The 23,217-nt window shown below is 37.9% G+C and overlaps 1 protein-coding gene across 2 annotated transcripts in view; it reads left to right on the top strand.

The window, feature by feature from the left end:
- LOC145984144 (solute carrier family 41 member 1-like) overlaps window positions 1–23,217 on the top strand; it is a 215,095-nt gene that overhangs the window by 27,082 nt on the left and 164,796 nt on the right. Inside the window, exon 1 of one of the 2 annotated variants that reach the window (XM_083117600.1) lies at window positions 18,409–18,485. The exons of the other annotated variant lie outside the window; for it this stretch is intronic. The gene's annotated coding sequence lies outside the window, so the exon portion shown is untranslated. Of the gene's footprint in view, window positions 1–18,408; window positions 18,486–23,217 lie in introns of those variants that run through there. 2 annotated transcript variants of the gene reach the window in all.

Genomic DNA, 23,217 nt, shown 5'->3' with positions numbered 1-23,217 from the left:
GAAACTCAACCAACTGTGAGAACTATCGTGCAATATGTCTATCCACCGTGTCACTTAAGGTGAACTCAAGAATATTGGAAGTAAGGCTAAGAAAACAGATAGAAAAGAATATGGAAGAAGAACAGGCTGCTTTTCGTTCTGTAAGACAAACACAAGATCACGTATATTCCATCCGAACAATATGTCATAAATACTTAGAAAAAGGAAAAAAGATGAACGTAGCATTTTTAGATCTAAAGACTGCTTTTGACTATGTAGACAGAGAAGAAATATGGGCAATATTAGAGAAAAGAAAAATTCCAGGAAAACTCATTGGAGTAATAAAATCAACATATGAAAGTGTAGAAGGAATAAATAGTAAGATTGGATGGAAAGATGTCAGACACATTTAAGTTGGAGAAAGGAGCGAAACAGGGAGATAGCTTGAGCCCGCTACTCTTTATAGAATTTATGGATGAAGTTCTAAAGATATGCAAAAGAAGCACAGCAAGAACAAAAGTTGGTAATTGGAATATGAGACCGATACATTGCCAAGCATTGGTATATGCACATGACATAATACTAATAGCAGATACAGACAATTACAGAATGGGCAGAAGTGCTAAAGGCTAGAATAATGACTGTAAACGCAAATAAGAGCAAAGTGATGCAAATAGGAAGAACTAAAGAGGTAATAGAAAGATTACACATAATATGCGATGGAATAGAACTGGAGCAGACAGAAATATATGAGTACCTGGGAACAATCGTAAACCAGGCAGGAAGAATAGAAGAGGAAGTGATGAATAGGGTAAGAAAATCTAACAATGCATCCTACCAACAAAACCAGACCATTTTTACAAAAAGGGAAATAAACACTAAAACTAAACTACAAGTGTATAAGTCAGTAGTGGAACCAATTCTACTATACGGAAGTGAAAGCTGGCCAGTAAGAGGAAAAGAAGTAAGACAAATAACGACAGTTGAGATGAAATGCTTCCAGGAATTGTTGGTAAGACGATAGAGTACGTAATGAAAGAATCAGAGAAGAATTAAATCAGAAGCCAATAGAAGATAAACTGACACAAAGACAATTAAAATGGTTCGGACATGGACGAAGATAGAAAAGCAAAACAATTTATGGAAGCTAGAACAGAGGAAAGGAAAACAAGAGGTAAACCCCGGAAGGCATTGGAAAAACAAATAGAAGAAATAGGACAAAAGAAAGGAAAAGGAATAAGAGAATTGAAGAGGATAGCAAAGGAACGGGAGAGATGGAAGGAGTGGATAGAGGCAACCCCGACGCTATGAGGCAAAAGGGGAAAGAGGAAGAAAAAGAAGTACTTTGCAATTACAAAGTGGATGGCGTGGGAGGTTGTTGTGTGTTTATTTTAAATCAAATGTATTTACCTAACAGCGACCAAATATTATTTTATCGCTGACATGACACTGTTGACATATATCATGTTTATCTTTATCTTTTTTGACACATCAGCATACGTGATTAAATTTGATTGCAATTATGACTGAAATGATATTACAGAGATTCTTTTAACACCTGTGTCGTATATATTTATATCGCCCAATCACGTAGTGTGCTGTAAACATTATAGAGGAAGGCTTACTCATTTCAGAGATGCTGTTTTTAGGCACAATCTTACATGGGATTCTGACTATTGGCGGGTGCTCAGAAAAATTTAACAAAGATCGACTTAGAATGGTTAATTACTATATATTTATATTTTACATAGCCTTTCGTTCCTCATTCATTCATCTAAACATAAATAGAATGTAATTTTCTAAATTAAAGAGACATTACACATATGCTCACTTATAAATTGTTAGATGATATTAGAAACAATATAACACAATAACCTGCAAGGGGGGGGGGGGGGGTTGAGACTTTTGGGGGAGATTAATTCCCTTCAAATAATATAAAATTCAACATTTATATATTTTTCCAAAATATATGTAAAAATTTACCTTAAATGCACCATATTTAACCCATTAGATGAAGAAAAGAAAGTGTTTAAGGGTATTATCGAAGGGTGTGTGTGGGGTGGGGGGAGAAATATACAACTCTTACATATTTGGCCTATTTGACACGTGGGTTCTAGGGAGGGGGAATTCTGAATTAAACGTTGGGGGGGACGGTATCCAATTCTAGGTCTTTGATTATGGCGGGTATTTTAGTTACAGGGGGATCGAGCATTAAATTGAGGGGGTTATCCAATTCTTGTGTATTGCTATTGTCTTAGACTGTTGCGGAAATTCTGGTGTGAAGACTGAGATTTAATTTCTTGGAGGAGGCAATATCCACTCTTCAATATCAACAGTAAGTCTAAAATTGGCATGGAATTTCTTTTGGTAAGATTTGACGATTTAGTATTAAATTTAAAGGGGGAGATAGGAAGCTCTTGATAAAGTGTTAAATCTTAGATTGTCAAGGGATTTCTGTAGTGGAGAGAGAGTTCGAACATTAAAATTTGGAGACTGTATTTAGCGATAGGGTATCCACATGTTTTAAACCCCGAACGTGCCAAAAGAGAAGCTGGAAAATCTAAATATCTCAGGATCCTAAGAAAGTATTGACACCCCATTAAATTAATATTCTTGAAAGCCTGCAAAGAAATGGATGTAAAAATTTTCTTGCTCGCTTCGTTCGCAATCACTTATTGCCAGAAAGCGTGTTACTGAGGTGAGTGTGAATTTTTATACTTTAGCTGCATTACAAGACAAGCAATATTTTCGACATTCATTAATAACATCACTTCTTAAAATGTAATGCTTAGTGTTGGTATACTGCTTAATTTAAAGCAGGTGCATCATTTGGAACAAAATATATCGAAACCGCATTTCTAACTTCTTGTCACAGTAAAATTTTACTTGAACAAGTTAAATTTGCACTGTAATTTTTGTTATGGGTTACTAAAATAATTACATTTACCCCAAGAAAACGGGGAGAGGGGAGCTCTTTGAAAGAGGAAAAGTATTATATTGTCGCCCTGAGCTTAAGAATTTCTAGCTATGGTTCTGTACTGTTTCGTGAAGCAATAATTGAATCGGTCATACGGCTGGAGCATGTTCTTTGGTTTGGTTCCTTCCAAGGTTGAATTTTCTAACTTTGTCTTGAGTTGTGTAACAATTTGTGTTAAATACTCAAATTGTGAGTTTTATAAACCCAGTCACAAACACTATTTATATGCATATTTACATAATTTAATTTACTACACTTAACCAATTAATGTGCTAGCTTTAAGTTTTCCGAAAATCGAACAATTAAAATTTGGACAATTTAACGTGGTATTTAATTCAAGTAGACATCAATTATTACGTATTCACCCAAACTATTTTGTGGAGATTATGATGAACGATTTTGGGGGTGGTCTTGAGTGATGAGCACCCCTGTTTAGGGAGGAGGTGTAGATCTAGTTTAGTGTTCAGTAAAGCTAAGAAAAAGTTACTTTCGGTTGAGGGCGCGAATGATATGATTTGAGGGGGACGCATGACATGATTTTGGGGGGATGCGCCATTGGCCTTGGGAGGGATGGGCACCCCTGATAACCTGAGCTATTAAATATTGTGAACAGAGAAGGTTATCTTGTAAGAGGAATGCAGATGCGACTTCCGATCGGGCAATGTCATTGCTGAGTCATGAAAAAGGGAGAGACATTGGCCGGGAGGAATCGTGACTGATCAGGAAGTTGCATTTGGGAAGTGAGGAGAGAAGGTGGTGCCAGGAGAGAAGTGAAATAAGGTAAGTGAGAGGGGTCTCCTTCTTGCCCACGTTTGGGGTCCGCATGGTCACGGTGTTACAATAAAAGAAATACTGGCCAAAAGGAAAGCGAGTGTCTCTACAGAGTTATATTCCCGGACTGCCAATAAGGCAGTTCAATAATATATATTCTTGTTAACTAAGGCAGCAACCTAGGCATGTTCCGATAGAATGTAACTGATAGCACTGCGAGAGTCTTCGACAAAAATGTTCATCTTCAGCTGTCAACTTATTTGGCTCCCGGACAACTCGATGAACATTGCACCCCGCCCCCTTCCTCATGTACTATATCCAACAAACCGTGAAGATAGCAGCCGGAGGCGAGAATGGTATTTACCTCCTCTACGGCAAATCCCATTTTGAGATGATCAGCCATATTAATCACAACAATGATTTCCTCGTATGTTCATTGAGATAAATAATAATTAGATAACACTTTCCCAACACAACATCAATTCCTCACAATGAATCTAAACAAGATAAGAAATTGCAATCATGTTTCCAAGAACTGGATTTGGGATTATCACTGAGATCACTCACGATACCCGTTAGGCGTGACTCATTTGCTCGATTTATAATATTAGTATGTTTTCACATACAAAAAGTATTTATTTTATTCTAGCAATTGCATTTACTTGCACTGGCCCACAGTGCACGAACTGAATATCGATGAGTCGTGTCCCTTAAATCTTGCTACAGGATACGTAAATCGCCCTTTGTCGATTTGTGAACAAGTATAAGAAGAAACAATATCCCACTCAATCAGTTGTCTTACAACGTTGGTAAAAAAAATAATTCGAAGCAAGGGCCTTAAATTTTGCATATTTGCGATAACAACAAAGAAAGAAGCAAACTCGATTTGCATACATTATTTGGTCTCCAATATCCAAATCATAAGAAAACAGTGTAGAAAGAATGCAGAAAAGGTTTCTAAGGTACCTGTTTTACAAAAATTATATGTATCCAAGACAAAATAACGTTAATTATAGTAGTCTGCTTAAAATATTTTAGTTTAAGAGTCCTAGTAATGGGAGGAAAGTATTAACATCTTTATTCAGTGGGCGAGGTTCAGCATATGCTGTTCTTCCACCTAATCTTCTATCAAACACGACTTAATGTAAGAAAAAATAATCTGCACAATATAAATATTCTGACTTCTAAGATTTAAAAAAAATCAGAAATATATAAACTCACGATTAAATAGAATTTGTTATAGTTACAATACATTTGCCATTAACCAACAAGTAATCGTTAGATTTTTCATTTCATAAATATTAAAGAATAAAGACTCATACTCTGAATAAGAAGAAGAAAATGCGAAATGCTGGTAGAATATGGATTGATAATTTCTACGTTAGTACATGTATTTATTTCCTACGCTACATTTATAGTGCGTAAATGACTTACAAACATCTTGCCTACTCTCCGTGACAAAAATATTGAGCCCTCTGTTTGAGTGCTTGTAAAATTGTACTCCGTGGGTGGAAAAAAGTCAAATATACCTCCTTGGAAAGCTTCAAGTATCTATTTTTTAATAAGTGTCATATAAAAATTATTCTTCGTTGCATTTTCGTATTATAATGAAAAATTCACTAAAAAGTGTAGTTTCTTCTTCCAGTTTGAAAGAACGGGGAACTTAACATCATACAGTTCATAATCCACAATTTATATAATATTGAGATTCTTTGTACGTGAGGATGGATTGTTTTTGCATCTCTGAGGAAGAAGTCAAATGCAGATCTTCACTAGATGCTTCAAAAATTGAAATTTTAGGCAAACGTGCAATCTTGAAATGCGTAATTGCAAATTTAATTAAATTGTAAAAAGCCGTTTATATGACACATTTGATCCAAATCCAGAAGTTAAACATGTCTATCTCAAGTATGACCACAGATATAAATTTTTATTGACCGCTCCTAATATGGTAAACGCGAAGATGACGTATGGCGACATGCAGCCAATCTCAGACTCCGCGGGCTGCAGGTAACTTGCACAGTGTTGCCGCTTCGCTGCAGCTACACGGTTTACGCTCCGGGAATACTGGAAGTGCGTTCCGTTGGTCCGATCCAAAACATTGTGGCAGTGTAAAATAATGAATAAACAATTTATCATATTATAAATGAAATACATTTTTTTTGTATACTTTAGTTCTTGTTATATTTTCTAGTTTTTATCCAATCTTTATACGAACGTCATTTTATGTCGCTCATTTAAAAAGAGTAAGTGCAACGATAAGCTTGATTTGATGAAGGCAATGAAATAGCTTACCAAATATTCGAACCCCTGACTGCTGGCTTCGCAGTCTCCTCTGTATTAAAAAAATAAAGTGCCTGCGATGTACAAAGGAAAACAGCAAGAAAAAGTGCATGTAAGGGATCTTATGTATGTGTGCGAGTTCAGGCTATATGGTAGGAACACAAGAGTGATAAAAGAAAATCTGCATTCGTCAATTACAGCATCTGAACAATGCTTCTCTGTGCACAACAATTCGCTTTGTAACCAAAACTTTCGGCTTACTTTCCTTCTCAAAGCTGCTGGCTGAACGCAAAGTTTAAAGGGCTGTCTGCGGCGTGTGGCAACGAAGCGCACTTCGTCGTAGCAACGAGACGAAAAACGCGCGAACCGGTTGCCAAGACAAACAATTCTGTCTGTCGTTTTCAATTCGCAGAATATGAAAAGATAAGCCATAAAAATTTGAATTTTATTCCGTGCTCATTATTTAGATATGCTTTGCATCGCCATTGGGCTGACCATTACCAAGATTGCAACACTGTTATTTAAACATTAATATTGGCTGTTCCACAAATGATAGCAACATTATATATGGCCGAGATATTTACACATAAACAAGCTTCAATCACAAGAAATTTCATATTTACGACTGGTTTTCAAGAAGCTACGCACGGTTGAATTGACTTACATAAAACACACACGAAAAAACTACACTTTTATGAACATTTTTGTTTGAATAGTGAACAGACAGAGCTAAAATCAATTTGTGTTGCTTTTTTTCTAAAAGTAGACACTTGTAGCTTTCCAATGAGGTATATTTGACTCTTTTCCTCCCACGGAGTACAATTTTACAAGCATGTAAACAGAGGGCTCAATATTTTTGTCACGGATAGTAAATGTGTGTACAGTCTTAGAAAAAAATACCTGGGCCACGGGACGTAGAATTTCGTAACGTCTTAAAGCCTGTTGTTTATGCAACCCAAATAACAAAATATTCGCTTAAGTTTGCCTGGTGATTCTGAGTTCTCGGGAAGGATTGAGCTTTGATAGCATGAGTCACATGACTCGTGCTCCAGCCACAACAAACAGCTGGGTGCTACGAGGCCTCCAGAAGAAAATTTCAGGAACTGATTTCTTGACAAGAGCTACTCGTAAGGAAATACTATTCTTTCGAGTGATATTAGAGTCATTGTCAAGAAGGTTCGCTGAAATAAAGGTTCTCATCACAGACCACATGCCACACGTTAATTGTTTGAGTCCAGTTCATGCACTGGACCTACAGATTAAAATGGGATCCGAACCAAATGCCCCTCTATTTGGTATTGAATTCGGAAGCCTTTCATTGCATGGCGAAGACGTTACCACTACGACATCAGAGAGACAATGGAACCCCTTGAGAAAGAGATAAGCAAAAATTGCTACGTGACAAACCATATTTGCCCGTAAATTTTAAAAATAAGACAATATTTTGTACTGACAGTTTCGAACCGTGGGAGAGGCATATATTTTTTTGTACCATCGTCCATTTCACGAGTTTATAATTCTTCCTCACCGACACGATTAACGCGAGTGAAGTAAAATAACTGAAACAGAAATAAAAGGAAAAAGCGAAATAAATTTTATTCATAATATTCTGCAGTCACTTGAGTTGTATTCACGGGATGCTATCTTTAAAGAAAGCCGTGGTCTCTTCCTTGTCTTTTTTGCTTTCTTTGTGCTCTTGCTTCCCCCGTCACGATTGGTCTAAAACTAATTAATGCGACGTTAATTAAACAATCCAAACAACGAAACAATGCACAATCAACTGCACAAAACAACATTCCAAATGTTTTCGAATCGGAAAACAATTGAGATGCTGTAAAATGACTTAAGATGCAGTAATAAAGTGGGAATTCGGTACCGTATAGAATTAAATCGGTAGAGATGTTCGATTTGATTTGATGTTTGTTATTTAGATTTGCTATTCTTTCACTTTTGGCAAATAGCGACGATGAAGATGAGTGATGCTATGATGAAATTGATGAAGGGACACTTACCAAGGACACCCACGCCCAAGTCGAGATTCTAACCAGGGACCCATGGCATCGTAGCGCGCTGTGCTAACCACTCCTCCATGGAGTGGACATTATAGCATATTTTGTGTGCTCAATTGGGATCAATCAATGGAATGAATAGGCATATTATATGATTAATAAATTCATATCATAATACCACGTCATATTATTCGGCACGAAGTAACATCAGAGACATTCAATCTTGCATTTTTGCCTTTCAACTAATTCTTTGAATTCAGGTTAATCACAACAATAAGATAAATTATGAAGCAAATGATAGTGAATGTGGGATATTATTACGAATTACCTGACAGAAACAACATTAAGCAGGCTCGGTGGTCAAGCTCATTAAGTGATTGACATTCGATATCGTCTCCAAAGTTCCCGGGTTTGAGTACCGTCCTTGTCGGGGGTGTTTGACTATTTCGTCATCAATTTCATGTAATGGTCACTCGTCCTTATCGTCGCGATCATCGAACAGGGAATAAAAATTATAAAAATAAATACGATGGAAGAGTACTTATTTCATCTCTCACGAAATCTCCTACAAAACCGGAATATATAAAATACATGTATATTCATTCACATACATTTTCGATTTCTATATTTAACTAATCGAGACCGAGAACGGGAGAGCAATTTTCAATTCGACAAACCGAGAGACGGAGAAACTGTCAAGTCTCGTTTCTTCTTGGCACCTCCGTAATCGAGTTGTTCTGTTTGTCATTGGCTTTGTATTGGCAATTATTGCCAGTATTCTTCCCCTGCAGGTAAACCATAACGATGAATTATGATGAAATGAAGCAGATAAAAGGGCAAGAACAAGAAAGTCATGCCTGTTCGGGACTCCAACCCAGAACCTTGTGTAACGAGATTTGAAATTCTGGAGAAGGCGTCCGTGTTTCGCTTGGTTTTCTCTTTCCTCTACTTCTCTTATATTATCATACATGTATAATAAAAATGGATCTGATACGATATGTTGCGATTCATAATTGTGCTGGTTAGATGCTACAGATGTGAACTCCAAACTGCAATATATTATTCCCTTGTGTTTCGTATGTGGTTGAACATGAAATTTTCTTACACTGTGACAATTTCTTTCTTAGTTTTGGTTTGGTGCACAGATATGCTAATCTGGACTCGACCTTCAGTTTAAAGTGGGATACTAACCACTATGTGCATCCACCGTGTATCAAACCCGGGATCCACTGATTACAAGGCGACGACGTTATCACTACGCCATCGAGGAGGCCCCATGACAAAATGTTATTCACTCGATCTCTACCATAATTTATTTCAGCATTTACATTTTCGATTTCTTCTTCTTTTTTCCTTTTGTTAACTACTCTTATACAACTCTTTTTGCGTCTTCGAATTTCTTCTTGTTTCAAGAAAAAATAATACATGCAGGCTGTATAAAAATCCCCCGTTCAAATAGATAAAACGTTCACTCTCGAGAACTAATTTACATGTTTATCACTAAAGTAACCATTAGGAAGGAAACTATTGAAATGGTAACTGATATAACTGCAGATGAAACAATACTTACAGCCACTAACGAAATATCTATTCTTGTGTAGCCTCACAGACAAGTATATGGTGAGTCATTCACTCTTGCTGACTACGGGCGAAGGTCACTGAACTAAAGGGTGGTGGCAAGCAAGCAGGCTTCTGCTCTACCAAAGACGAGGTCACGTGTTCCAGTTATCAATGGCGTACGAAATAAAGAGGAACACAGCTATCTGCCGTATGTTTTGGTCCCGTCATTGCACTTTATCGTCGTGGCCTTGAAGTTCCCTCAGGGCACTCCTACGTAAAGGCTTCTCAGCTAGAAGGATATCTTCCCCATTGAGTGGAGGAAAAGTGGGTGCGTATAGAGGTCCTTCAACTTTCGTATTATTTTTCATTTCAGAACCCGTGCTGTATCGTCGACTTAATTCAATCTATCCGATGTAGGTTTTAGGTTCTGTTTCTGTTCGGTTATTTCACGTTGTCTTCCTCCTTATGTTATTCGCGACGAAGGTTCTGGATTCGATAATCTGGACAATAACGGGATTGTGTTAGTTGCTTGATTTGGTGTCTTAAGTCCACTTTATGTCCTGTTAGGCTAATCGTGAATGGACCTATAATTTAAAGGGGGATCCGAACCACTATGTTCCTCCACCGAGTATCGAACCCGGGATCCCTTAATTACAAGGCGCCCACGATCCCACTGCGCCATCGGGGATTGTGTTCGAAACGAATGAATCAAATTTGAGTGATATGATGTGCAACCATTGGAAGACTATTGAAAGAAAAGCTATGGGAACCTGCCAGTTTTTCTACTGCAGACAGGAAACCATAAACATGGAAGAGAAGCTTATATTCTATGAAACCTGACGCTATGTGCTCGAATACTGGCTAAATATAATCCATAGAGGCATAGCAACGTTAAACAACCTCTTATATGATACATATAGGTTTAAAAAGGTCAAAATACAAAGATTGTGTGCTGATGGCGTAGTGGTAAGGCCTTGTAATCAAGGGGTCTGGGGTACGATACCAGGTGATCGCACATAGTGGTTCGGATCCCACTTTAAACTGTATGCACTTCAGATTAGTCTATCTGTGCCGGTGACTCAGTCGGTAACGCGTCTGACTACCATGCTATAGGTCCCGGGTTCGATTCCCGGCCGGTTCAAGCCCGGGAACTTTTCTAACGTTGGAAGCGGCCCCAGCGCCCACCCAGCGTCGAATGACATGGGTACCTGGGGGAAACCCTGGTGGTAAAGGCGGTCAGGGGCGTGATGCTGATCACATCACCCCCACTCACGAACGAATCAAGAAAGTGTGGGGCGGCGTGATGCTGATCACATCACCCCCACTCACGAACGAATCAAGAAAGTGTGGGGCGGCGTGATGCTGATCACATCACCCCCACTCACGAACGAATCAAGAAAGTGTGGGGCGTTACCCCCACACCCCCTATACGCCTTCATGGCGTAGCGCCAAGCACAGGTGAGAACTTTACCTTTTTTTTTTTTGCATACAGTGGACTTACAACAAAATTTCAACTTGCGATAAAGATTATGATAAGGTATTAAAGAATTGGGTCTAACACATTTTTTTATTGTTTACCAATGACATTATTAACTAATATTCTTAATTTCAGTTTCAAGATGAAATCGGCTACGAAATAAAAGGAGTGGGTTCATATTTCTGTTACGAAATTCCACTTTTGTAGTAGACCTGTGCCACACTAAGTTGTGACAATAAACAAATCTGAGACACTTTCAAAGTATTAAATTGCTATCTACGTATTTGGGAAAAATCTTTCAATATAATACTTTTTTTGGACGCGTCAAATCATAGTATTTAATTCCTGTTTTAGCAGCTTTAAGAAACCTGATTTTTGGGGGGAAGGGGTTACAAATGCCCTTTCTGCTCCCGTCAAGTTACGCCTATGACAAACAGGAATTCAAAGTAAAAGACTGTCCCGACTAAATCGGGAGACACGTCTGATAGATTTACAATTGGGAAAATCATAATTAAGCGTGTAGTTGAAAACAACCTATTTTCATATATTGCATGCAGCTCTACTTTTTCTGCAATGTGGATCAAGAACTGGGGACGTGGAGAAGCACAACACTCCACTTAACCAATAGTCACGTGACCCTCTTTGCTTTCCTGTCATGTTGACCTTCGCGTGGAACACATTTCTCGGTGTTAAGACAGGCAAAATCACCCGATCATCGAAGGGTGCAATATGTGTTGCCTACCCTCCTGCATTACTTGCTCCTATTAAAGCCTTATGGGGAAGAACTTTTTTCCATGACTGTACGTGTATATACATAAAATATGCTCTCATATTTTATTTTTTATGTTGTGTGTATGTATGTATGTATGCATGTATGTATATAGTATATATGGAGTGGGGGTGGGTGTGGGTGTGTGTGTGTCCGCAAATAACGTGTATAAACAAAACACAGCCTGCACCAGTGTAATTGGAGGTTTTAATCCTCTGTAGAAATGCAACACAAAAAAAAAACAAAAAAAAAAAAATAATTGTTGCCAAAAATGAAGTGGATATAATGTTACGCTAAACATTTCCTTTTATGGACAGAAAGTCGCCAATGTGGTTAACGTGATATTTAGCGTTTCTACAGAACTCAACACTTCTTACGTGTATGTAGCAAAACATACCATGAAAATCAGAAATTTGCAGCCTAAGATTTTTTTAAAGTCTTGTCTCATTTTTTATGTTAGGTTATCCGTTCCCATGGCCGTTAATATCGACATCAAGGGACAAAATGTCACACGCGTTTCTCATTGCAGGTTATGTAATATAAATTATGCAAAAATCGAACAATATTTTGACAATATATATATATATATATATATATATATATATATATATATATATTGCAATTAATGGGTATGTTAGTCCGAGACAGTTATGTGTTGATTAATTTGGGAACTCTCTCACTCAAATTGTGTAGGGGGTATGGGGGTATAAGACGCTAATAGGAATAAGTATGAATTGAGAACATTTTTGTCATTTCAATTCTGAGCACAGCTCGTCTTTGATACCAAAAAATTCAAATCCTTGTAGGTTAGTCGGGGGCCTTTATGCAAGACAGTCATGGAGCGTCAAGGAAAGTGAAGAAATTGCTGCAGGTCCCAGCAGAATTGTTATCGTAGTGGGGCATCATTCAAATGGGCCAAGCGAGTCTCAGTACGCAGGACGTGGCTTCGTGCCAACTGGAATTGGAAGGGGGAAGGAGTGTGTTGATGAGAACGAGGTGCCCGCTTAGTCACAATGCAAATCACATCTTCAGAAGTTGACCCACACGTGATTCACAGAAGAAAAACATATTGGCGTGTGGAGGAAGCACAGCAAAGCGAGAAGTACATATCTGCATGTTGCTAATGTGTTTTCAAGGTTGGTCTTTCCTTACGCGGAAATGGAAAAATTGACTCAAGTAGATCCCAAGAAAATTATGTGCACTTGGCAATTCATTTGGCCACTGTAAGTGTGGCAGTCGAGTGAAACGCTTCGTTTAACTAACCAGTTGTGGGAGCCGTGAAGTGTCATTGGATGGTATTAGCACTAAGGTGTTAGAAATATGGTGCAAATTACGGACTTGACTGGAAAGCTACTGTTATGTAATTCTACACTGCCGTTGAATGGATGAATGCAGTTAAATTCCGCCGTCTCCGTGGCGGAGTAGTAATCACATCGCGCTACGATGCCAGGGGTACCGGGTTCGAATCCCAGCCTTGGCATGGATGTTTGTGAGTGTCCATTCATCAATTTCATCATATCGTCACTCACCTCCATCTTCGCAATTAGCCAAAAGTGGGAGAAAAGCGAAGTAAAATAAAGAAAATCCATCAATCAATCAAGAATTCAAATTGCGGTTATACAGGGTCTTCCCAATGGCGCAGTGGTTACGTCGTCGCCTTGCAATCAAGGGGTCCCGGGTTCGACACCCGGTGGAGGCACATAGTGATTCGGATCCCACTTTAAACTGTAGGCCCAGTCCCGATTAGCCTTACTGTGCATAAAGTGGACTTAAAACACCAAATCAATCAATCAAATTCCGGTTATACTTGTATGAAGCACTTTCAAAGATTGGTTTTTCTATGTTGTGTATAACTATCGTTAAGTAGTAATACATGAAGATCAATTAAATCGAATGGTAGGGTTATGCCCAGAAAGGGCGAGGTTTGTATCTGTCCTCCATTGCCTTATGAAAGATAAAATAATTTACTTTGGAACGTGAAGATCTTACGTCTTTTTAGTTCATTTTATGCACTAACAGGCTAATTGGATTTGTATCTACAGTTTACTTTTGGATTCGAACAGCTGAAAGCCCGTCAGTGGCAAATTGTATTGATTGCTCGATTTGGTCCCATTAGGTTCCGTGGTTGAGTCCTGTTCAGTGTTTCTCTTGTGATTATTCTTCCACTATTTCAACTAATCATCATTCATCCTCATTTTCGCGACGAACTTACAAAGGTAGAAAGTCGATATTAAGTAACCAAAGTACATAAATACAAAAATTCAGTACCGAATCATCGAAATGTCCCTATGTATAATATAAACACACCCGCGCACCTCCCTCCCCCTCACATATATATAAAAAAACATGTAGGGCATCCTCGATGGCGCAGTGGTAGCGTCGTCGCCTTGTAATCAAGAAGTCCCGGGTTCGATACCCGGTGGAGGCACAAGTGGTTCGGATCCCACTTTAAACTGTAGGTCCAGTCCCGATTAGCCTTACTGTGCATAAAGTGGACTTAAAAACAACAGTGGTAGCGTCGTCGCCTTGTAATCAAGAAGTCCCGGGTTCGATACCCGTTGAAGGCACATAGTTGTTCGGATCCCACTTTAAACTGTAGGGCCACTCCCGATTAACCTTAATGTGTATAAAGTGGACTTAAAACCTCAACCAACTAAATATAAGACATAAATAGAAATTTTAAAGTATGTACCATCCGTACAATGTTTTGACTTTGATCTTACTTACATTACCCTCACTAAGGATTAAAACAAAGCTTGATTATTTAAATAATTACCAAATGTTCTCCGGCATTGCTTCGATGAACTTGAAAAATTATTGTTGGACAATGAAATATGTGACAAGAATACTTTAAATGTCCTACAATATTCATGAATTAAAATGAAATTGCACAATTTTTGTCAATATTTTTCTCGTAGAATACCTGAAAGAATTATGTCCTTTCTTTCTTTGAAGGTAAAAGTTTCCTTCCAAGGATAACCTTGAAGTTAAGCACACATTTTTATTTGTGTTAATTAGAATGTTCCAATTAATCGGCGTAAAACGGCATGACATGCAACAGCTCAACCTGGTAGCAACGATAACATTCATTTCAGACTAATAAGACTGGCGACTGGGACCAAACCAATGCAGTTTGCATTATATTAACTTTCAAAAGAACGGAGAAGCCGGTTTGGTGGCAGAGAGGTCGACCTCCCTCCGTGGTTAGCACAGTGTGCTAGGGGTTCGAATCCTGTGTAAGACATGGATGTTTGTGTTTGTCTTGAATGAGAAAATAGAATTAAGTAAAAGTTGAAGAAAAAAAGAGAATGATGGGGGAAACTACCGCTATGGGTGTTTTCCTTAAAAACAAACAAAATAAAAAAAAACGTATTAAGTGGCAGACATTCGATCTCGCCAAGTTTTGAGGTTCGAGTCCTGCCCGAGGATGGTTCTTTGTGATTCTCCCTTCATCAATTTCATCTAACCATTATCATTCATCAAAGGTAGCCAAATATGATTACAAAAATACAAACAAGCTGGTGGGTGAAAAGAGATTCTTAAGTAGATATAAGAACAATCCGGAAATTTTCATAATTTGCAGGGCTTTATTGTTTAATAATTATTGTCCGGATAAATTTGTACGTACCATCTTCTAGGAGAAATTTGAGGAAATTTTCACATTTTGTAGATAGATGTGTGACAGTTCCGAAGTATCAATACATTGGAAACCTGAAATATCGCAATGGAAGTTTTCAATATATCGATATTTTGAAATTGGCAATATCGATACTGGTTCTGCCATTTTGATATAACTTGCATCTGCAATGCCGACTTCTTCGTTTCTTTATCTTCAACAAAATTTTTCGACTGTACATCATTTAATTTTTCCTTGTAACTTCTTCAGGATCTTTTAAGGAGGAACTAACGGCAATTTTGCAGTAACGTTTCGATAATAGATGGCTGCACCGTTTGCCATGTTGCCAAATCTACGCGTGAATCAATGGTAGGTACTATTTGTCTATAAAGTTTATGCTTGGTTGATGGTGGCGTTGCAAGAAAAACTTCAAATATTAAACATTTGAAGGTCATCTGTATGACTGAACACATCAATACCACCTCAAGTTTTTTGAAACTAAGATATTCTCTTTCTCGGGGTTTCGTCCCAATAATGTATAGCAGAAAGATTTACATGGGTGGCAGGAAGTTAAAATTATACACGTCGCACGTGATGAAACAATCGAAACAACTTACATTATAAGTAAATACTCACATAGCTACCAGTAGGAGCTTTAGGTGAGTGGCGTCGACCTTCTTGGCGGAGTGGTTAGCACAGCGCGCTGCAACGCCAAAGGTTCCGGGTTCGAGTCCCGGGTAAAACATGCGTATTTGTGTTTGTCCAAAAGTGATAGACTGAGAATACTGTAAAAATTGAAAAGTGTAAAAGTTGAAAAAGTGTGAAAAAAAATAAAAAAGAAGTGGTCAGTGTTACGGCTTCACGTTCTGAAGGATGCGTGTTCAAGCCCGGTCGAAGATTTTTTTTTTTAATTTCTAGTTACCAATGATGCTCCAACATGTGTATGTTCGAATCCGAATTTTGACAGTGTAACTTTTTTAAAAAAAATCTTGTGTAACTATGCATATTCTCGAATACATGGAATGTGGGAAGTGCATACGACATGCATTTTCAATCCATGATTTGACCCGCTAATTTCTAAAAACGTCTTACATTTCTTCTTCTTCACAAAATCATTTTACACTTGGTGACCAAACATGGAGCTGTTAGACCATACCTATTCAGCGTTACTGTAAATTACATACCTCTACATTTTAAACTAATGTGGCTGGTTGTAGCTATGTAATTTTTCACAGAATATGTGTGTTCCTGGAAACCCTGGCACGCATCGCTTCACGACAGGATATAACGTCTCAAATGCAATCAAATGTTGTGTTGGGTTGCCAATATTCAGGCGGCAAAACGGACTTTTTTGAACGACTGTAGCGCCGAAATGACGCATCAACGAGAAAAATTTTACTGGGAAAAGTTGTTTGTTTCGATGTCCGCTATACGTTTCTGTGGTCCGTGGGTGCCATTAAGATGTCACCCTGTATATATTAAGTTGAACATATACACGGAGAAACATATATATCAGATTGTTAATTGTTAAACTTCATTTAGCAAACGAATTCAGTTTTCTTCGAAAACCTTATGGAAAACACTTACATATTTTATTTCTGATTCTTTCCTCTTCCCAGTAATTTTATTGTTTTGCCATTTTACGCCTCTTTTTCCAAGCCTACCTTATTTCGACGATAACTATGAATGATGAAGTGATGAAATAGATGATTCAACATTCCAGAAGAATAGTCCACGTCTTACTACCAAAGTGAGGGCCGCCAATAGTATCGCTGCACATCGTGTTAATCACAAAATTACGTAATATGCATAAGTTCAATCAACAGTGTAGATGAAGGACGGTCAGAAAAATTAAAGGCACATTACATTTATAAGCAAAGGTTTTTTTAAATATATATTAGAGAGAGTGTCATATTGTTTTCTGAAAACGTTCTCTTGCACAGTGGTGATTTTTTGTTTTCAAAAATAATTTTGGTTTATTGCTCTCAAAATATAAGCAATGTAAATTGACCTCCCTGATTTGCTGAGCCCTTACCCCCGTTTGCTAGTCCTTATACCTGCCATTAATTCTTAAGGTTATTGAGTTCCTATTGTTTTGTTTATTCCCTATTAAAAGTCTGTCACGATTTCGCCGTTAGTTGTGGTAAATAATGTATTTGTAGGTTCTGTGAGATATTTAAATTGTTTTGGACTGTTCTTCAACTTCTTCCAACCAACATGCACCGGCTAGAGAAGAAGAGTGAGCGGCAATAACAGATAACAGAGTTTATCAACTCATTTATATAAAAGAAGGGGAAAAAAACTGCCAATTATTTACACATTGCCGTAAAGTCACATAGGGTATATGGAGGTAGGTTGAACACATTCTTCCTATCGGCTGTAGTGGAGATATGATGTGATCAATACCATACTCCTGTTGCCTTTGCCCCTACAACAGCATTTTATGTGTTGTAGATGTAGATCAATAAAGATTAAAATTTATGCCTCAGCAAGGCATTAAACCGATAAAACCACCATAACTTTAAATTTGCTTAGAATTAACCAAATTATTTGCAGATAAGCACAGTATGCAAATGTCCAACGTTGGACTAAAAATTTTGTGGTCACCCTATTAATTCTGCCGTTGATTTGTTGTTTTAAGTTCACTTTATGCACAGTAAGGCTATTCGGGACTGGACCTACAGTTTAAAGTGGGATCCGAACCACTTGTGCCTTCACCGGGTATCGAACCCGGGACCCCTTGATTGCAAGGCGACAACACTACCACTGCGCCATCGGGGAGGCCCTAATATTATTAATTCTGCCAGATGAGAAGATAGCGAAAAACAGTCGTTTTATAAACTGCAGAAATAATCAAGTTTCTTGCTCGTGCTGCATGCTTGCAATGGAATGATATTGAAGGTTGCATCGTAAAATTCTCAAGGTTAGGAGAGAAAAGCTCATTCCGAAGCCGGAAGACAAAACAGGCTAACGCAGACCTTTTAACACCGCGCTAACTTCAAGTTCTTCACGGCAATTCAGGGAAATCCTGTTGGAGCATTGAGGTAAGGTGGATTAAATATGTAATTTTTAATTTGGAACTAGATTGACCGAGATTTTCTGTGAATAGTAGAGCGGTGCTACGATGGTGGCTGTATGGTCAGTCTCCGAATGTGCACAACTCTTTAATTGGAAAATATAAACGTCGCTCTGTGAAAGTATTGGTGACTTATTACAATTAATTGGTTAATTGGTTAATTTGGTGTTTTAAGTCCACTTTATGCACTGTAAGGCTAATCGGGACTGGACCTACAGTTTAAAGTGGAATCCGAACCACTATGTGCCTCCACCGGGTATCGAACCCGGGACCCCTTGATTACAAGGCGACGACGCTACCACTGCGCCATCGGGGAGGCCCTCTTTAACTTATTACAATTAGTATTAGGTAAGAATTTACAATACAGGAAGGATCTCCAATTTCTTTCCTACTTCTTATACTCACTAAATATCGAGTCTTGATGACGTATCTGCAGTTAAGATTTGGGGGTGACGTGTAGAAATTGTACATTCACGTATACAAGTTGTAAAATAATATTCTTAATTACCGCGATCATTCTCCATACACAAACATGGGAACCATGTTTGATGATATGAACAAGTGACGTTCTCGAGCGTTCATTTGAGGAAAATGGCGTCTTGCGTGAGGGAGAAAACATTGCTTGCCGCTATAGTGCTACAAAACTAACACATCTTTAATGTATGTGCTCGCAATTGGCCCGCAAACCATTCTCGCATATCCCCAAGAACCATTTTCGGTAAGGTTAGGTTAGGTTAGGTTAGGCAAGCATAGTAAAAATTTCGTTCGTAAAACAATGCACATATAGCTCCAAAAAAAAAAATAAGCGAAAACCACTTCATTCGGCTCATTTTCCAATTTCCAGACGTGACCCCCACAATTTAACTTCAGATTCATGATTACGAGGCCAACATTACTTAGTTTAACGAATATAAAAAAAGATTGGAGATCCTTCCGGTATTGTAAATTCGCTCCTAATATTATTGTAAGTTTACAAAGAAATAGACTATTTTTTTTCCTTCTCGCTTCGCTCACAATTCAACCATTTCTGTAAAAGTCATTAAGTTATACTTGTTGCTTAAAAACATATATTGCAGTTTGTTCGTAATGATATGAGATGCAAGGTACTAGTGATGGCTAAAAGAATGTGCAGGGCGTTTGGATGAATTGTTATGAAGGTATGTACTGCACCTGCATTAAGAGACACAATAATAGTCTCAGTGTTAATTAATAATTACCGTATTTGCTGGCGTATAAGAAGCACTTTTTCTCTTTAAAAATAAGTCTGAAAAACAGGGCGCGTATTATACGACAATACTCAGGAGAAAGTTTGTGAATGGGTCAAAGCTTCATGGGATGCTTTGAAAACTAAGACAGTGGTTAAATTATTTTAAGTGTGACATTGGTAATACACTGGATGGTACAGAGCAATTTGTTGTTTGAGGACACAGATTCTGATTTAGAAGAGGTTTCAATTGACCCGTGGCTGAGTGGTTAGCACATCGCGCTAAGACGCCAGGAGTCCCGGGTTCAAATCCTGGCCTGGGCATGGATGTTCCTGAGTATCCATTCATCAATTTCATCATGTCACACTGATCCCCATCTTCGCAAATTAGCTAAAAGTGGCACAAAGGCGGAGTAATATAAAGCAAATCAATCAATCTTCATAGCTCTGGAGATTAATGTCCGGGTAGATTTTGACGAAGAAAATTAAAATGTGTTCACTGCTGGTTGGATTAGGTAAGTTATTTATTGATTGATTGATTGATTTAGTTTATTTTACTTCGCGTTTTGTGCTTCTTGGCTAATTTGCGAAGATGGGGATGAGTGATGAAATGATGAAATTGATGAATGGACATTCACAAACAACCAAGCCCGACCGGGATTCGAACCCGGGACCCTAGGCGTCGCAGCGCGATGTGCTAACCACTTTTTTTTTTTTGTAAAGGAAAGCCCCAATGCGGAAGCTTCCCCCATCACACTTCATTCACTCATATCATTTCATTCATATTTCAATTTCAGGACTTTTCAGGACAGACAATCACAAACATCCATGTCCGAGCCAGGATTCGAATCCGGGACCCCCGGCGTCGTAGCGCGATGTGCTAACCACTCCGCCACGGGGGCCGACAACCACTCGGCCACAGGGTCGGGCATAAGTTATTTATTGAAAGTTGACCTACATGTTACTTTATATTTCATATAGTGTAAATTAATTATAATATTCAGCGATAAAGCTTTTTCCTTTAAAAAATATACAAAAAAAGTTACATGCGCCGGCAAATACGGTATTTACAAATATAATACGTCATTGAGGTGTACTATGATACTTAAAGCAGATCTGCTTGATTTTTCCAATGTTGTTGTATTAGAAATATAAATATATTACGAGTATTATATTAACTATCCCTTGTATGCGGTAATAATTGTAGCCCTACTCAATATACTGCATAGTAACGCACTGTTATTACCAAATGGAACAGAGAAAAAATAATGCCAAATGCACTTAAGAAACTCTTGTACTTTTGTTGTAGAACTACACTTGAGACAAAATTAATATCATTTTTTCTTTCTCCTTGGTATGGGTGCGTCGGAAGTTGTTTTGTTCTCGAATATTATACACAACTGTAAGTTAGGAGAATATAATTTGCCCCTAGCGGGTAGGAGGAGGGGATGAATTCGGTGGAGGGGCACGAAAATATATTCTCGCATCGGGCGCAGAATTCTTCAGATACGGCTCCAGTGAATAGCCAGAGTTCCTTGGCTAAAATCCAAGGTAAAACATTGAGGTTTCTCCGTTATTGCATCTTCGCTTGTTCAATCGTTACAGTCTACTCTCATTGCCCCATTAATCTAGACAGGTGGGAAAAAAGAAGAAAGAAAAAGCTAATAACACACACTTACTTGGGTTGTGTTCAATTCACAACTCAAAAAGATGTACAGTAATATAATGATGTTTGACGTAGTTACTTGTGGAGATCCCATGACTTCGTTAAATAATGTAAACCGATTAAATTACACAGTATTAGATATCGCGTTTCATGAAGTATGGGAAATAGCTCCATTCTCTTGCAAATAGGCTTAGTAGTGTTGAAAATTTGACTTCTGTGTTTACATTCTTTTGGTGACTAATGCATAATATTTCGGCACTAAATCTGAAAACACAGAGTTAGATGCAAAAACTAGTGTATACAAGAAGCCAACATTTCGATTTTTTAGGATACCACACAACACGAAATAAATTTGGCAAATTTGCACTTATTTAAAATATTCTTTTATTTTTGTAATTAAACGATTTTGTAAGGAAAATCTTTAAATAACCCTTAGAAACCTGTTGATGTAACTCGCTCCATTGTTTGATAGTGGGGGACTGAAATTGTGATTGGTGTTGCGTAACAATAAGGCTTGGATGCTTATCCAAGTTGTTGTCTTTTATTCAATTTCATCTGGCATTTATATACATACACTCGTAGTCGTTATTGGGCTAGTGATAAAACTTATTACCCAAATAAATGTAAAAGAAAGAACCCATTGTCCAATTAATTGTAAACTTAAAAATTCATTGTTTTCACATCAAAAAGAGTCATGTAACGCAATATACAAATTTATCAAAATAAGGATCTGAATTGCATTGATCCTAATATGACGACATAGTACATTCAGTTATGTCCAAACTAAAAATTACAGTTGCATTTTGCTTCTTGCAACAGCTAATTTCGAACACTGGCAGTGAGTATAAGATAAGAGGTATCTCTTAGGGAGCTTCTACTTCAGTGTGAATCCTTTCATATGTTTCTGCCTGTTTTAAAAATGAAGAGTATGTCATAGTTCCTGGAAGCGAGCTACTTTTGTGTCTAAGCTCCAAGCTCCGTAATGGAGCTGCCGTTCTTATTTAAAACACGAATAAACAAATGTAAGCATCCACACTGAGGTCGCGCAGTTCTACGCAAAATCATTTTTTAAAGATTTCTTTCTGCGTGTTTTGAAAATGTGTATTGTGTTTCCACGCGCTAATTAAGTATTAAGCGCTATAAACTTTCCCCACGTCTTCTTCTAACGGAAGCAGGATAACAGTCATGAATGTTATCCACCTTCACATAACCTTGTGTGCTTAGAATTATCATCGATACTACCACTTCCTGATATGTATATATGACTGATTATACACACATATATACAGGGTGATCCGTTTGAGATGTCAGAGAAAGAAACCGTTATGTACAAGAGGTTAATATACGTATCTCTGAGCAGTTTGCTGTAATGTAAGCAGAAAGGATGTAAGTTTCGAATGAGTGGAGGTTTACAGACTTCAGCCACGTGACGCCGCTAGGGTGCATGTAACACTCGAAAAATTCGCATACCATACGACACACTGTGCGTGCTGTTGTGGCGAGGACACCATCTTTGTCTAGCACCACACGGCAAAGTATGTAAACTTCTTCTCATTCGAAACTTACATCCTTTCTGCTTATATTGCAACAAAGTGCTCAGAGATACTTCCATTAACCTCCTATATATAACGGTTTACTTTTCTGACATCTCAAATGGATCACCCTGTATAATCATTAATCAGTTACCAACATGGGTAACTCACGATGATGGAAACCCTGGGCCTCCAGAAACATACATCCTGACCTGATAATATAGGGTGTACACAAAATAATATCGGAGTTTCAATTGTATGTAATTTCTCTTATCTACATTATAGCTACAATAATAAA

The sequence above is a fragment of the Lepisma saccharinum genome, chromosome 2 (genome assembly GCF_977018435.1).
Source record: "Lepisma saccharinum chromosome 2, izLepSacc3.1, whole genome shotgun sequence".
NCBI lineage: Eukaryota > Metazoa > Arthropoda > Insecta > Zygentoma > Lepismatidae > Lepisma > Lepisma saccharinum.
The sequence above is the reverse complement of the archived record's forward strand: the minus strand, read 5'-3'. Positions and strand labels throughout refer to the sequence as shown.